Raw genomic sequence first — 15,057 nt, forward strand, 5'->3', positions numbered from 1 at the left:
AGATTACATAGATAGAAGTACTAGAACTTCTCTGTGACTTTGAAGAAATCACTTCAAATCTCTGAGGCTGTTTCTTCATCATTAAAATAAGGAGGTTGTTTCAGATCCGCGGTTCTCAAGGTTTTTTTTTCTGCAGGGTTATGTGTAATGTTCACATGCATAGCACATTTCCACTTGTGTGCTCAGAATTATGGGCAAATTCATTGCTCTGATTCTGTCATACAAGAAATGGCAAGTAAATGAGTTATGTTAATATAAAGATGTTTTAGGTCTGTTCCATTATATATCTCAAGAAGCAAATATTTTGCAAACGTGAGAATTTAAATCAGCAAGAAGCTACATATAATAGATAACCTCACAATGATAGGCATGTGCCAAAGAAACCATACTTACAACTCGCAATCTAGTTAGGTCACTTCCTAAACTCTTTAGGGGTCACAGGCCATTTTGAGAATCTGATGAAAGCTATGGACTCTCCCCAGAAGAGAATACATATAATTTTTGTATTTGATTTGAGGAAATCCAAATTAATTTTTCTGAAGTTATTCATTCCAAGCTCTTGGAATCCATGAGTCCTGCATTAAATTCCTTATCTTAGAAAAATCTTCTGGAAGATTTTATGACTTTATATGTTGTAAAAGGAGTCCTCATTCTTTGAAAATATACTTTGTGATTAGATAATTATAGGTAAGGAATTCTGTAGTTGTTCTCAAATAATGTTGTGTCTTAAAGGCATTATTATTGCTTATATCAGAGCTTGTCATAATTAGAAAACAGTTACTTCTCTGGGGGAAAACTAGAAACCATATTAAGAAGAATAAGGTGATTTAAAACACAACTATATTGAAATGTGCTGTGTGCTTAGTTGCTCAGTCGTGTCCGACTCTGTGACCCCACGGACTGTATATAGCCCACCAGGCTTCTCTGTCCATGGGAATTCTCCAGGCAAGAATACTGGAGTGGGTTGCAATGCCCTCCTCCAGCGGATCCTCCCAACCCAGAGATCGAACGCAGGTCTCCCGCATTGCAGGCGAATTCTTCACTGTCTCAGCCACCAAGGAAGCCTGTTTATACTAATATTCTATATTGTCTTCTCAGGAGGAGGGCAGTGAGGCCATTGGTGGGGAAGACAGCCAGGAGGTTACAGAGAGCCCAGGCCTTCAGGAGGTTTGACAAGTAGACAAGTGTTTTGCTAATTTATGAGAACATGTTTGTCAAGTTCAGTCTTGCCCAAGTGATTTGGAAATGTTTAGGAGTATATGATAGGTGAACTAGAAAAAATTTCTTTAAATAAAATAATCCTATAAGAACAATCCTATGTGAGAAATAAGCCTACAGATATTTTTACCAAAAAGCCTCATACTTTTAAAAGAGAAAAAATAATTTATTTCAATTAATGCTATTTTAAATCAGGGAATATTCTGGAATTACATATAATATGGATTTTAGTTTAGCTTTAGCTTTATTATATGATACTAATAATCTTACTCATAGCTGATTGTGTCTGGTACTTTTTTCCATCAAGTTTTTCACATCTTAAACTCAGGAACCAAATCTAATTATCCTGGTAATTACAAATAAGTACTTCTTCAACGGTTTCCATCATCTAGTTATTTCATAAGAAGGTTTCCACTAATGATGAAACAATTTGATTTTGTTCTTTGTCTAAAAATAAATACCTACCAAAGAAAATTTAGATTAATTTTGATCTAAATTAATATTTAAAACTTTGAGAAAAAGTAGAATGCATGTTTTTTCACTTCAGAATTTTAATGGGTTACCTTTTATTTTGTTTTTCATGAATCATTATGTATTTCAGCTTTTTGGCAAATTGCATGCACTGGGCCAGTAATGATTAATTCTGGTTCAGTGGTCTAGAATGTTGATTTAAAAAATTTATTTCCAGGCTGTGGAACAGCCTAGGGAGGACACAGTGGTTTTGTTTGCATTTCAATTGTGCTGGAGACCTTGGTCTGTATGGTTGTTAGGCCAGTCCAGTTTTTAGTCAATCTGCTTGCTCTTTACAGGTAAACATCTCTTTCTGCTCTGGTAGTAACTGTAACTTTACTTGAGGTTGTCTTAGTCCTTAAAGCCAGGTGAATTTTTTTCCTGAAATGAACTTTAAGCACTAATAAAATAAGATTAATATATTCATCAAGTTTTTTGGTATTTTAAAATTATATAATAGAAACTTTTCAAATCCAGGCATGTATATTTTTGAAAGAAGTAGAATTTATTCTCAGGTGTATCTGAATAATGTTTTCAGAGAAAGCTCTTAACATTATCATGTAAAGAAATTGATTCCCACCTTAGTATTTGCTAACAATTCTATTTTTAAAGTATAGCTAGTCTTTCCTTGGTGCTTCCCTAATAGCTCAGTTGGTAAAGAATCTGCCTGCAATGCAGGAGACCCCGGTTCGATTCCTGGGTCAGGAAGATCCCCTGGAGAAGGGATAGGCTACCTACTCCAGTATTCTTGGGCTTCCCTTATGGCTCAGCTGGTAAAGAATCCGCCTGCAATGTGAGAGACCCCGGTTCTATCCCTGAGTTGGGAAGATCCCCTGGAGAAGGGAAAGGCTACCCACTCCAGTATTTTGGCCTGGAGAATTCCATGGGTGGTTCTTATGACTTTCTACCTTTACTATATAAGTTCTCTTTGGATATTTCTAGATATTTTACTTACCGATTTGCTGTTACTATTTTTATGGTTGAATTACTCAGTCCAATTTTTAATTCTTATGTTTCAACAAAGGATGAATAGCTTGGGAAGAATAACATGGTGAGAAGAACCCGTCTTTCTTTGAGGAGAAAAAAAATCACCATTGGAAGCCACATTTTTCCACTGAATAAGTTCTCTCAAGACAGACTGGGAATTTTTAAAAGCTACATTAATCCCTTGAAACTAAGATGTTATTTTCAAATTACTTCATGGGGTTCTAAATTCTTCATTCGATAAATATTTTAATCCTTGCTGTTATTAAACAAGATAAAGGATGCAAAGATAAACCAGAAATAGATCCTTTCCTTAAGGAGTATCAAATTGCTTCAAGAGAACATGCTGTATACATGTATGTATAAAGTGGTGAAGAGGTACACATCAATGACTGTGGTAGTTCAAAGGAAGGATTGATTTTTTTGTATTTGGAAAGAGAATCAGGGATGGTATTCTTTTGAATCTTTTATAAGAAAATTCGCTAAGTACTTAGCAGAAAAAGAAAACTTATGGTTGCATTAATTAGACTTCATAGGTGTAAGTATATACTATGTGAGACATTATGAGAGAATTTAATCACTGTATTATTGTGTCTTCCGGCCTATTAGGTCATTGGCTCCTTGACAGTAAGAATTGTATATTTTTATGTTTTTGTTTCTGGAACTTCATATATATAGTGCTTGATGAAGCATTATAAAGTACTAGTTTGAAAATATTGGCTTAAAATTGGAAAAGAGAAAACTGAAATGCTGTCCTAATGCAGGACAGTTCGTTCCTTTTGTTTGTTTGTTGTATGTGCTGAGACCCAGTATGATTCCAATATTTACAGTGTACCTTAAGGTTTATCCATGTGTGACAAACTCTACTAAGATGAAGTATTTGTCTTCTTAAAGACAGTGGAATTTTGGGTGTTTACCCAAAGACAAAACACTAATTCAAAATACATATACAGCCCTATATTCATTGAAGCATCGTTTACAGTAGCCAGTATAGATGCAGCCTAAGTACCCATCAATAGATGAGTAGATAGAGAAGATGTGATTGATAAATTGATATGTATATCCTTATATATAACATGACTAAATTATTATATAAAATTATATATGTTTATATATCTTATACATTTTTTGTTCAGTTGCTCAGTCCTGCCTGACTCTTTGCGACCCCATGAACTATAGCACTCCAGGCTTTCCTGTCCTTCACTATCTCCCAGAGTTTGCTCAAACTCAGGTCCATTGAGTCGATGATTCCATCCAACCATCTCATCCTCTGTCACCCCCTTCTCCTCCTGCCCTCAGTCTTTCCTAGCATCAAGGTCTTTTTCAGTGAGTTCACATCACATATAATATTCATGCATTATATATGTAATATATAATGTTTATATAATGGAGTATTACTCAGCCATATAAAAGGATGAACTCTTACCTTTGTAAGAATATGAATGGACCTAGAAGATACTATCCTAAGTGAAAGAAGTTAGATAGAGAAAGACAAATGCTAATGATCTCACTTATATTTGGAATCTAAAAAAACAAATGAGCGAAACAGAAGCAGTCCTAGATACAGGAATAGAGTCTTATAGCAGGAGCAGTGTTCTTTAAGTATAGTTATTTTAAAAATAAGTTAGTTTTTACTTTTAACACATTATTGACCGGGGGATTTTTGTAGAAACTAACACCAGTAGCATTAATACATCTCCAGTCAATAATGTGTTTAAATGCTCAGGGAAGCTCATGGTGTAAATCTCAGTCTGAGAGCAGGAGATGAGATGTCCCAGCTCAAACAGTAAGGCAGAATGGCTTAAAAGCGAGTTCCTTCTTCCTCCACCTTTTGTTCTGTTCAGGCCAAAGAATTGATGCTTTTGAACTGACGTGTTAGAGAAGACTCTTGAGAGTCCTTTAGACTGCAAGGAGATCCAAGAAGTCAATCCTGAAGGAAATCAGTCCTGAATATTCACTGGAAGGACTGATGCTGAAGCTGAAACTCCAGTACTTTGGCCACCTGATGTGAAGAACTGATTCATTGGAAAAGACCCTGATGCTGGGAAAGAGTGAAGGCAGGAGAAGGGGGCGACAGAGGATGAAATGGTTGGATGGCATCACTGATTCGATGGACATGAGTTTGAGCAGGCTATGGGAGTTGGTGATGGACAGGGAAGCCTGGCATGCCGCAGTCCATGGGGGTCACAAAGAGTTGGACACAACTGAGCAACTGAACTGAACTGAGGCCTTCAAAGGATTAGATGATGCCCATCCACATAGACATCCCTTGGGGAGGGCAGTCTATAAACCCACTGATTGAAATACTATCTTATACAGAAACACCCTCACAGACAAACCCAGAAATGACGTTTAATCTGGACATCTGTGGCCAGTCAAGCTGACACATGAAATTAACTATATCACAGGCACTAAGACCCTTTCAGCAACAGGGTTGCTAGAGAAGTTGAAGAGAGGAATTTCCTTACAGCTTAAAGAAACTGATGTTCAACTGTCGTGCAGAAACAACCATACTATAAGGAGGATAGTATATTCTGTTAATAAATAGTAATGAGACCTTCAAGAATCTATTCTGAGGTGGTCAAAATACTTGGTCTAGCACATGGGAATAACTGCAAACACAATAGGAAAGATAGAAATTTTACTTTTGTTAGTGAGCAAATACAATTTCCCAGTAGTACAGTAAATACAATCCAGATGGCTGAGAGCATAAGATCACAGCAGAAGGGGGGAAGTACTCTCAACAATTTACCATTAGTCATCTTTCTACATTTTCACGTTTTATTCAATAGTAATAAAAAGGATGCTATTAGATTCACTTTAAAGTAGGTGAATGTAAATAATGCCAGTTTCTGTTTGGACTTAATGTGAAAATTTCTTTTTTGTGGCAGATGATAATGGAGTATGAAAGCTTTTCACTTTTCAGCGAGCATTCCTCAATATATTATCTTTTGGGTTATTGTTGTTAGAAGCTGTCTAACTGGATTCTATGAGGTCACTGTTGGGTGTTTAGATATATCTTAAGTCAGCATTTCTAGTAATACTCATGCTGAATAATAGAATAGCATATGTACAGTAGAATCAAGTGCATATGCTCTGATACCCAATACTATTCTTCTGTGAACTTAAAGTGGCAAGGTTTATTTCACAGAATGTACTTGAGTTATTGCTTTTTTTAGCTTGATTTTTTTTTTAACTTAAAACCAGTAAATGGAACCTTCACTGATAATTAGTAGTCTAATCTTGCAGGGAAGTTAATAGAACCGCTGATTCCTTTTCCTTGATCATTAATATTTTCACTGAGTAAAGAAATGAGTAAGCGTCTCCTGGAACAGAAATCGTAAATGAAAATTTAATTCTAGTGTATATACTGATTGACATGATGTCAAGCTGGAAAAAATACCTGAAAGAAACAGGAGAAAGCTGTAGTGATAACACATTCAGACAGATGTATTCACAATATTTGATAGAACTGTTGACCTAAGTGTTCTGAATTATTTTGGTGATGTGTGGATATAGAAAGTGAAGTCACTCAGTCGTGTCGACTCTTTGCGACCCTGTGGACTGTAGTCTACCAGGCTCCTCTGTCCATGGGATTTTCCAGGCAACAGTACTGGAGTGGATTGCCATTAATATAGTGGTAAGTCAGCATCTTTACATAGACTACTCAGCTCATTATCACTCTCACCCTTAATTTCAGAAATACTACATGTGGTACTTCCTGAACATTAGTTTGCTTTAAAATATTCATATTTTGGGCTAAGTGCTGAGTAGAGTGCTCCATATTTGGCAGAGTTAATAAAAAATCTGGTTTGCTCCTAAGTGAAAGAAGTGGGCTTCCCTGGTGGCTCAGCTGGTAAAGAATCTGCCTGCAGTGTGGGAGACCTAGGTTCGATCCCTGGGTTGGGAAGATCTCCTGAAGAAGGGAGCGGCTACCCACTCCAGTATTCTGGCCTAGAGAATTTCATGGGTTACAGTCCATGGGGTTGCAAAATCAGACAGGACTGAGCGACTTTCACTTTCATGCTTTCAAATGTGCATCTGTGGATGAATGGATAAACTTGCTGTGACATATAAATACAATGGAATAGTATTCAGCCTTTTAAAGGAAGAAAATTCTGACATATGCTACAACATGGATGAATCTTAGGGACATTATACTAAGTGAAATAAGTCAGTTAAAAAAGGCAAATACTTGATGACTCCACTTATGTGAGAATCTAAGATTTTGACTACTTGAAGTGACAGAAAATACAATGGTGGTTCACCAGGGGATGGGGAGGGGAAATAAGTTATTTCTTAATACGGTCAGTCCTGGATGTTCATTGGAAGGACTGATGTTAAAGCTGAAACTCAAGTATTTTGGCCACCTCATGAGAAGAGTTGACTCATTGGAAAAGACTCTGATGCTGGGAGGGATTGGGGGCAGGAGGAGAAGGGGACAACAGAGGATGAGATGGCAGGATGGCATCACGGACTCAATGGACGTGAGTCTGAGTGAACTCCGGGAGGTGATGATGGACAGGGAGGCCTGGCGTGCTGTGGTTCATGGGGTCTCAAAGAGTTGGACACGACTGAGCGACTGAGCTGAATAAGGTTGGAGTTTTGGTTTTATAAGACAGAAGAGCTATGGGGGTGGATGATGGCGATGGTTGTGCGGTGTTATGAATATATTGAATACCAGTAAACTCTACACTTCAACATGGTTAGGATGTTGAATTCTATGTTGTGTGTACTTTATCGCAATAGAGTTGATAATTTTCACATATTAATTATTGAGGTGATGGAATTACCTAAAGTTCAAGTCTTTATAAATGCTTACAATGTTAATAACTTACTATTTTTACTTGATTTTTCATAAGTCTAAGAAAACCCTAAAGAAAAAAACTGATATGCTGAAAGTTTGTTTCTAAAGTGTACCTAAGAATAAAAACACAGGTGTCAGAAGACTTGGATTCCAGTCCTAATCCTGCCATTATTAACTCTGTGTCCTTGATAGGTTTTTGTCTATTTAATGGAAGTATAATTTTTCAGAGTTGTTTTAAGCATAAAAGGAAACAATAGTTATGAAAGTGTATTGTAAACTAGAAGGCACTATGCGCATAGAAGGGACTACGTAATCTTTTTGCAATCTGGACTTCCTTTGCACAGTATGTTTTATTAGATGACATAAAAGCCCATCATGCCAGTTTTCTTGATGGAATTAGACAGTAACAGTAAAATGGAACACTTATGGTAAATTCAGGCTAACCACTATGAAATCTTTTGGCCCAGCTAAACATGCAGACTATTATAGTGCCTGTGGTAGCATATGAGCTTATGACCTGAAGGCTGTTTGAATTACAAACAGATTTTTATAAATCAGCAAAGACATTAATCCAAAATCACATCACAATCCCAAGTGTTCCTGATGAAATAACTAGCTGCATAACTGTTACCCTCCTTCATCTCCGAAGCTTAGACTTGAAGGGAAAACCTTAATCCCTGAGCTGTCATAATTCAGAAGGGTTCTGATGAGCCTCAAATATATAATTAGTTTCATGAATAAATTGCATACCAGAGTAACTTCCATTTTTGCATTTGCAAAATGTCCCTGGATTGAGTTGTATGTCTTCTAGTCAGCTGGTTCCTTTAATGATCAATTTCAGGAACAAACTTATATATACTTGTGTGTGTGTGTGTGCGCGTGTATATTTCTGGGCTTCCCTAGTGGCTTAGGTGGTAAAGAATATGCCTGCAGTTTGGGAGACTGGGTTCAATCCCTGGGTTGGGAAGACCCCTAGAGAAGAGAATGGCTACCCACTTCAGTATTCTTGCCTGGAGAATTCCATGGACAGAGGAGCCTGGTGGGCTACAGTCCACCAGGTTGCAGAGTCGGACACAACTGAGCAACTAACACTTTTATATGTGCTTATATATTCTTATACTTTATAAAAAGCAGGAGAGTGCAAGTAAGAACTACTAAGGATTTAAAAAGTTAGTCTTGACCTCTTTTTATATTGAGAATTAAAATTAATTTGAAGATTACAGCTCAGCTGAAGTTGAGGGTTTCCCCCTTCACAAACAGTAGTACATATAATTTTTAGAAATAGGGGAATACCTTTCCTTATGCTTTGGGAAGAAATGGAATTTTTTGTTAATAACTCCAGATTTGGGATAGAAAGTGAAAAATGAACTTCATGGTTTAGGGTGTTAATTTGTTCTGACCAAGAGTTAACAGAGGCAGTGGGAAATGGACAAATCAGATTTTTCATCTAGTCAACACTGAATAGATTCACAGAAGTATTGAACTTAAAACCACTGGCATAGATTTAAGATACAAGATCCGTATCTCCAGTCCCTCCCAAGTGCACTTGAGGAAGTTACTTTATAGCCCATCTTCCTCAGAGGTACCCTCATCATATATCTAGAACAAATGGAGAACTCGTGATGGGTTTTCTTCAGCTTCCAAAGGGACTGTTTGGACAGTGGCTATATAGTGGGACGGAGAAGGCAATGGCCCCCCACTCCAGTACTCTCGCCTGGAAAATCCCATGAATGGAGGAGCCTGGTAGGCTGCTGTCTGTGGGGTCGCTAAGAGTCAGACATGACTGAGCGACTTCACTTTAACTTTTCACTTTCATGCATTGGAGAAGGAAATGGCAACCCACTCCAGTGTTCTTGCCTGGAGAATCTCAGGAATGAGGAGCTTGGTGGGCTGCTGTCTATGGGGTTGCGCAGAGTCGGACACAACTGAAGCAACTTAGCAGTAGCATACTAGTGGGAAGATGGAATTATAATTAGATTACTTTGGTTCTTTCCAGAGCCATGCCTTTATTAGAAAGTTGTTTGGATTCCTGTGGTCAGTGTTATAAGGAAACACTAGGTTATTAACAGTTTCCAATGGTTTCCTCAAGAGTTCCTTTGGTTGCAAAATCTTTTGATGCCTTTGTTGATAAGAGGTGGGGTGAGGGTAGTTACTCAGTGACACAGATTCTTAAGAAATCTGTGATACTTGCATGTTCTTTTCTCATAGCCCCAGTTTCCCCTTCACTACCCCATCCTACTCCTTTTCTAACTGCTTATTATGTGACAACTAACTTTACTCTATATTGAATATTTTACATGTGTCCAAAAACAATTGCCAGTAATTTTTCCTAATAGTTTGCTCTGGAAACTTTTTCCTTTGAAAAGATGTGGGACTTAACCAAGAGTGGCTTTGCTTTTAGCCACAAGATCTCTTTATCTCTCTAATCATAGATGAGAGAAAGATGTTTTCAACTTGGAATACATCTTTGTAATATGGGGTGAACTTTGTACATAAACATGTCAAAAGATATTAAATGGATCGTTTGACTTCCCTGGTGGCTCAGATGGTAAAGCGTCTGCCTACAATGTGGGAGACCTGGGTTCAATCCCTGGGTCGGGAAGATCTCCTGGAGAAGGAAATGGCAACCCACTCCAGTATTCTTGCCTGGAAAATTCCATGGACAGAGAAGCCTGGTAGTCTACAGTCCATGGGGTCGCAAAGAGTCGGACACGACTGAGCAACTTCACTTTCACTTTTGGTATCTTAGAAATGGTGATTTTGTGGTGTCTGTGAATGATGTTATTTTTCTAATATGTTACTTTAAAATCATGGACTGTTACCAAGTGCATTCTTGGGACATACTAATGGGACATGCTTAAAGCATTTAGAATATTTACTTCAAAGAGAAAAAATATATACTAAAAACTGATTATAGTGGATATTACCACACATGGTATAAATGCTGAGAAATGTTTGTGACTCACATGTGAGATGAAAATAATCAGGAAGGGATCAGTGACTTGCCTGAAGGATTTGGCTGTAAAATCTAATGGGAAGGCGGTTTTTGGATACAGTGAACTAGAAAAGCACAAAGATTTATAAAATAGGTAATGACTTTCAATTAAAAGATGTAACTTTTGTGATATCATGAAGCATATTCTCTAAAAAGTTCTGTGCAGGTCTAGAATTCAAATGCTATGGAATTTTATAAATCAGTTCTTAGTTTTTTTTAAATCAGCTTTTGATTTTTAATGAAATAGTTAAGTACAAGGAATGACCTTTGATGGGGAAAAACTTAATTCAATTTTGCTTTTACTAGTTAAGTTGCTTTTTAAATAAATGTATAAAAATATGAAAGTTAAAGGGACTATATTTTGCTTTATAAAGGACTTTAATTTTTGTCTGTCTTTTCTTCCCTTTAATTTCGTAACATTGTTAATAATACCTACTTTCGGATTTGGGCAGTTCCTAATGATCTTGCATGTATTTTTCTCACTGAGAACCAAAACATCTTGATTTGGGGTTATTTTAATTTTCCCCTGAACATGTATTTGCATTAATGGTGCATAACCCCTTCTTGCTAATTTGAACCCCGATGTGCCCTTTTGATCCTAAGATTTCAAAAAACAGTCCAGGAACTTCCCTGGTGGGCCAGTGGCTAGGACCCCACACTCCCAGTGCAGGGGGACGGGCAGGTTCATTCCCAGGTCAGGGAACTAGATAATACCACTTGCCACAACTAAAGATCCTGTGTGTCACAGCTAAGATCGACACAGCCAAATAAATAAAAGGAAATAATAAAAAAAAAATTAAGGAAAATTAAAAATTCTAATTGGATTATTTTTTAACAATTACATTTTATACTATGATTATTGCATTATAGAAGCACCCCTATATGCTTCCTGTGTGTCAGCATATCCAGGATGACTGTTCTGTCCCCAGTCATCCCAGGTGTCCTAGCAGTAGGCAGAAATAGCAAATTCGATAGCCGCCCCCTGCAGGGTTATATCTTGACTAGGGTGAGACTGATGTAGATAGAAAGTAGATTTCACCTTCTCACTAAGAAAATTGTCTTGTACTCTAAATAAACTTCCTTAACTTTGGGTTGGTAGGATTGGGGGAAGAACATGGAAGAATCTATTTCTAGGCATCCTTTATTTTTATCTTCATTTCTTCAGAGACTCAAAGTTGAGAACTAATGCAGTAGTTCACTAGTACTCAAATATGACTGTTCTTTGTAGTTATTTAAGAAGCTTAAAAAAATACTGATGGTCAGGTCTCATCCCCAGATTCTGATTTAAATGGTATGGGATGCAGCCTGGATATTGGGATTTTTTAAAACTCATGTAATTCTGTTTTGCGGTTAAGTTTTAAAATCACGGCTGCGATTGAGTACAACAAAGCTAGACAAAGCAATTTTTAAAATGTGTCCTTTACAGTTGTGAGTAGTATAATTTCATGGAAGGCAGGAAGCTTGTGCTCCACTGTGTATCAAATAGATAAACAGGTATTTGGTGCACAGTAGGCCCTCAGAGAATATTTTTTTGTTGAATGAAAGAATATGCTTCCTAAGATTAGTATGATTTATTTAAAGAATAAACCAAACACCAATTCTTTGAAATAATCTGAACTGTAAGAACTACTGATAAGTTAGTGATGAAACATGGATCCTTTGTGTGCGTGTGTGTAGAAAAAGACAAAGTTAATTTTTTAAAAAATATATAAAAATTCCTGCATGAATATAAAGTGCAAATATGTTCTTATTCCACTTAAGTGTATTTGCATTTGAGATAAACCCACTGGGGCAAAATGATTATTCCACTAAGGCTAACTCCTATCATGGGAAATAGTTCCTTGATTTAGTTGTTTTCTCCTTTATCTCTTAAAAAATATTTTTTTCTGCTTACTGTTTTCATGTGTATGCTTTTCCTGTGTGTGCGTGTGTTTGTTTTAATAAAGGCAGTGCTCTGTCTCCTTTCTTCAGGAAACACCTTTTTTTCTGTGTGATACAGTCATTCATTTTTCATTTCCACTTTCATGTGAACTAAGAAGTCATCCTTTTCCTGTGAAAAGGAAATTTCCCAGCTGTTCATAAATTGTGGAGCCTGCTGTGGCAGAGAGCAAAATCTCAGAAAGAGTTCCTTCTCTCCATTCCGTATGTTCTTTTATTATTTTTTCCATACAGCTGACCTTTTCATATCTAATGTGTACCATCTAATTGACAACATGTTGACTTCCTGTTTGAGAGTGAGCTCTGTTTTTGTGTGTCAGACCCTGTGGTAACACTTTTAAGGATTGCGGCAACACTGGTGTGCTCTCCTCTGATTGATTTAAAAGGTAAGCTGAGAAAATCAAGCGAGTAAAAGGAGTATTCTTTTGAAAGTAATTCTATAGTGTTTTCTTGGTTAAGATGCTCACCACTTCCTCCCTTCTCTAGACACACCCATTTGAGCTTATCACTATTTCCTTTGTTTTGAGCCTCTCTTATTTATATGGGCTTCCCTCATAGCTCAGTCTGTAAAGAATCTGCCTGCAATGAAGGAGACCTGGGTTCGTTCCTGGGTTGAAAGGATCCCCTGGAGAAGGAAATGGCAACCCACTCCAGTATTCTTGCCTGGAGAATCCCATGGACAAAGGAGCAAGAATCCCATGGATTCACAAGAATAGGACATGAACTTAGTGACTAAACCACCACCTTATTTATATACACAGAACTACCATTTGGAATATGATCTCCTGTTGATTCACCTGAGCACCGCTAATCAGCATCCAAATACCAGCTAACTGACTTTTTCAGTAACAAACCCATCCTGAAGTGGACCTATAGGAAGAATCTGCTGTGTTTCTGTTAAATTATCATTGGTCCCAGATATACCATTGCTTTTGCTCAAGCTGCTGCTAGTGCCCAGAACATTCTCTCTCACTGCTTCTTTGCTTGACTAATAACTCTTATTCTTTTCAATTATAATTTATAAATCTAATATATACAATTTGTAAGTCTCATATACATTGTATACATTGTAATCACATGTTAGCTCCATTATGAAATGCTCCCTTTCCACTTCTGTTGCGCTGGGCCTGGGTGAGGTAGTCTTATTTGTGAACTCACATAGTGTCCTCCTGCAAAGGATATAAAAGGAAATTCTGTTTTTTAAAAATTATATTTTGGTACCATGGAAACAACTTTCAGAAATGGGAAACTAAAGATCATTCATACAAGTATGAATTTCTTAAGAGCCAAGACTGGTTTTGTCTTTCTTACTACAACCTCTTGCTCAGAAAAGTACAACCAACATAGTTTTTTTTTTTTTGGAGATGTCATGATTAAAGGTTATTCTTGTGAACTCTCAGAGTGCTTGTCATCCATAGACCACTGACACTTCATCAAGGCTATTTGGATGGGTGTGTTCAGCACAGGCCTGGTCAAAGGGTGAGTGTGCACTGAATATGTGAAGGGAAAGGAATAGAATTGAGGCTTAGGAACATTTGTAGATTTTAGATTGCTACTTCCTGTTGGACTAGGGAGACTCCTGTAACTTTGCTGTTAGCTAAGGAGATGGTCCCGTAAGCTTGACAGATCACAGCTGTATCCTGTACTTTGTGTGAAAATCTATTTGCTTTCCCTGCTCTTCATTTTTCTAATTTCGTAATACATCAAAGTTTATTCCAGTGTTTTATGGAGCAAGGGGTTGGATATATGCCCAGATTACAATGTGAACAATAGTTAAATACTAGGTTAGAGGCAGAGTGAATTAAATATGGGATATGTGTGCTGCAAAAACTGAATGACAAGGAGAAACCGCCGCCCCCCCCCCCCCCCGAATAAATTTTTAAAAGATAGTCCTAGGAACATAAACCTCTCAATTCCTTTACAAAGAACTAAATACTTGCTCTGTATTGTAACCATTCTACCACGTTATTCTCTCTCAAAGCTTTAGAACAACCTCAGGACCTAACTTCTTTCATCTTACCGTCTTTGTTGCCACTAAACAGTACTAATTACCCAGAGCTCTTTCCTTTTTTGGGATTTCATTTTCTAATGTCTGTTACACTGGTAACTTGCTTTCACCAGTGCCAGCTCATCTCTTCATGTGAGACAGATAGCTTGGAAACGTTTTTCAGTATCTCATCTCAGTTGGGATGGAATGTTTCATTGATGATTCAGCGGAATGGCAATCAACAATTCCATAGGAGAGAGGATTCCAATTTGAGCATTCTTTCCTGAATGGCAACTTTAACGTTTATGGTAAGAGTGGAAAGAGTACTGGCCTGAAGTCAAGAGATAAGTACTCTGTGCTACCTTAGGTAGCAGCCTTAGGGAACAGAATTCTCACAGTTGAAAAGAGAATGGGACTAGATGAGCTTAAACATCCTTTGAGCTGTATTTGACATTCTGGGAGCATGAGTTCTCTGCTTGAACAAAATTCATTTGTCTCGCTCGTTGTATTAATGGTTGTTTCTCCAAACACCCACTCTATAATGTGAAAGATGAAAAGAAAGTAAGCCAGTTGAACTTTTTGATTTAGAAGGATGAAGCCACAGTGTTCCAGATGGTG

The 15,057-nt window shown here is 37.3% G+C and overlaps 1 protein-coding gene across 16 annotated transcripts in view; it reads left to right on the forward strand.

Moving 5' to 3' along the window:
- The window catches only part of ADD3 (adducin 3), a 129,778-nt gene that overhangs the window by 36,866 nt on the left and 77,855 nt on the right, over nucleotides 1-15,057 (forward strand). The window contains exons 2-3 of one of the 16 annotated variants that reach the window (XM_069567058.1): nucleotides 12,687-12,838; nucleotides 13,817-13,931. The exons of the other annotated variants lie outside the window; for them this stretch is intronic. The gene's annotated coding sequence lies outside the window, so the exon portion shown is untranslated. The remainder of the gene's footprint in view (nucleotides 1-12,686; nucleotides 12,839-13,816; nucleotides 13,932-15,057) is intronic. 16 annotated transcript variants of the gene reach the window in all.

The sequence above is a fragment of the Ovis canadensis genome, chromosome 22 (assembly GCF_042477335.2).
Source record: "Ovis canadensis isolate MfBH-ARS-UI-01 breed Bighorn chromosome 22, ARS-UI_OviCan_v2, whole genome shotgun sequence".
Lineage (NCBI taxonomy): Eukaryota > Metazoa > Chordata > Mammalia > Artiodactyla > Bovidae > Ovis > Ovis canadensis.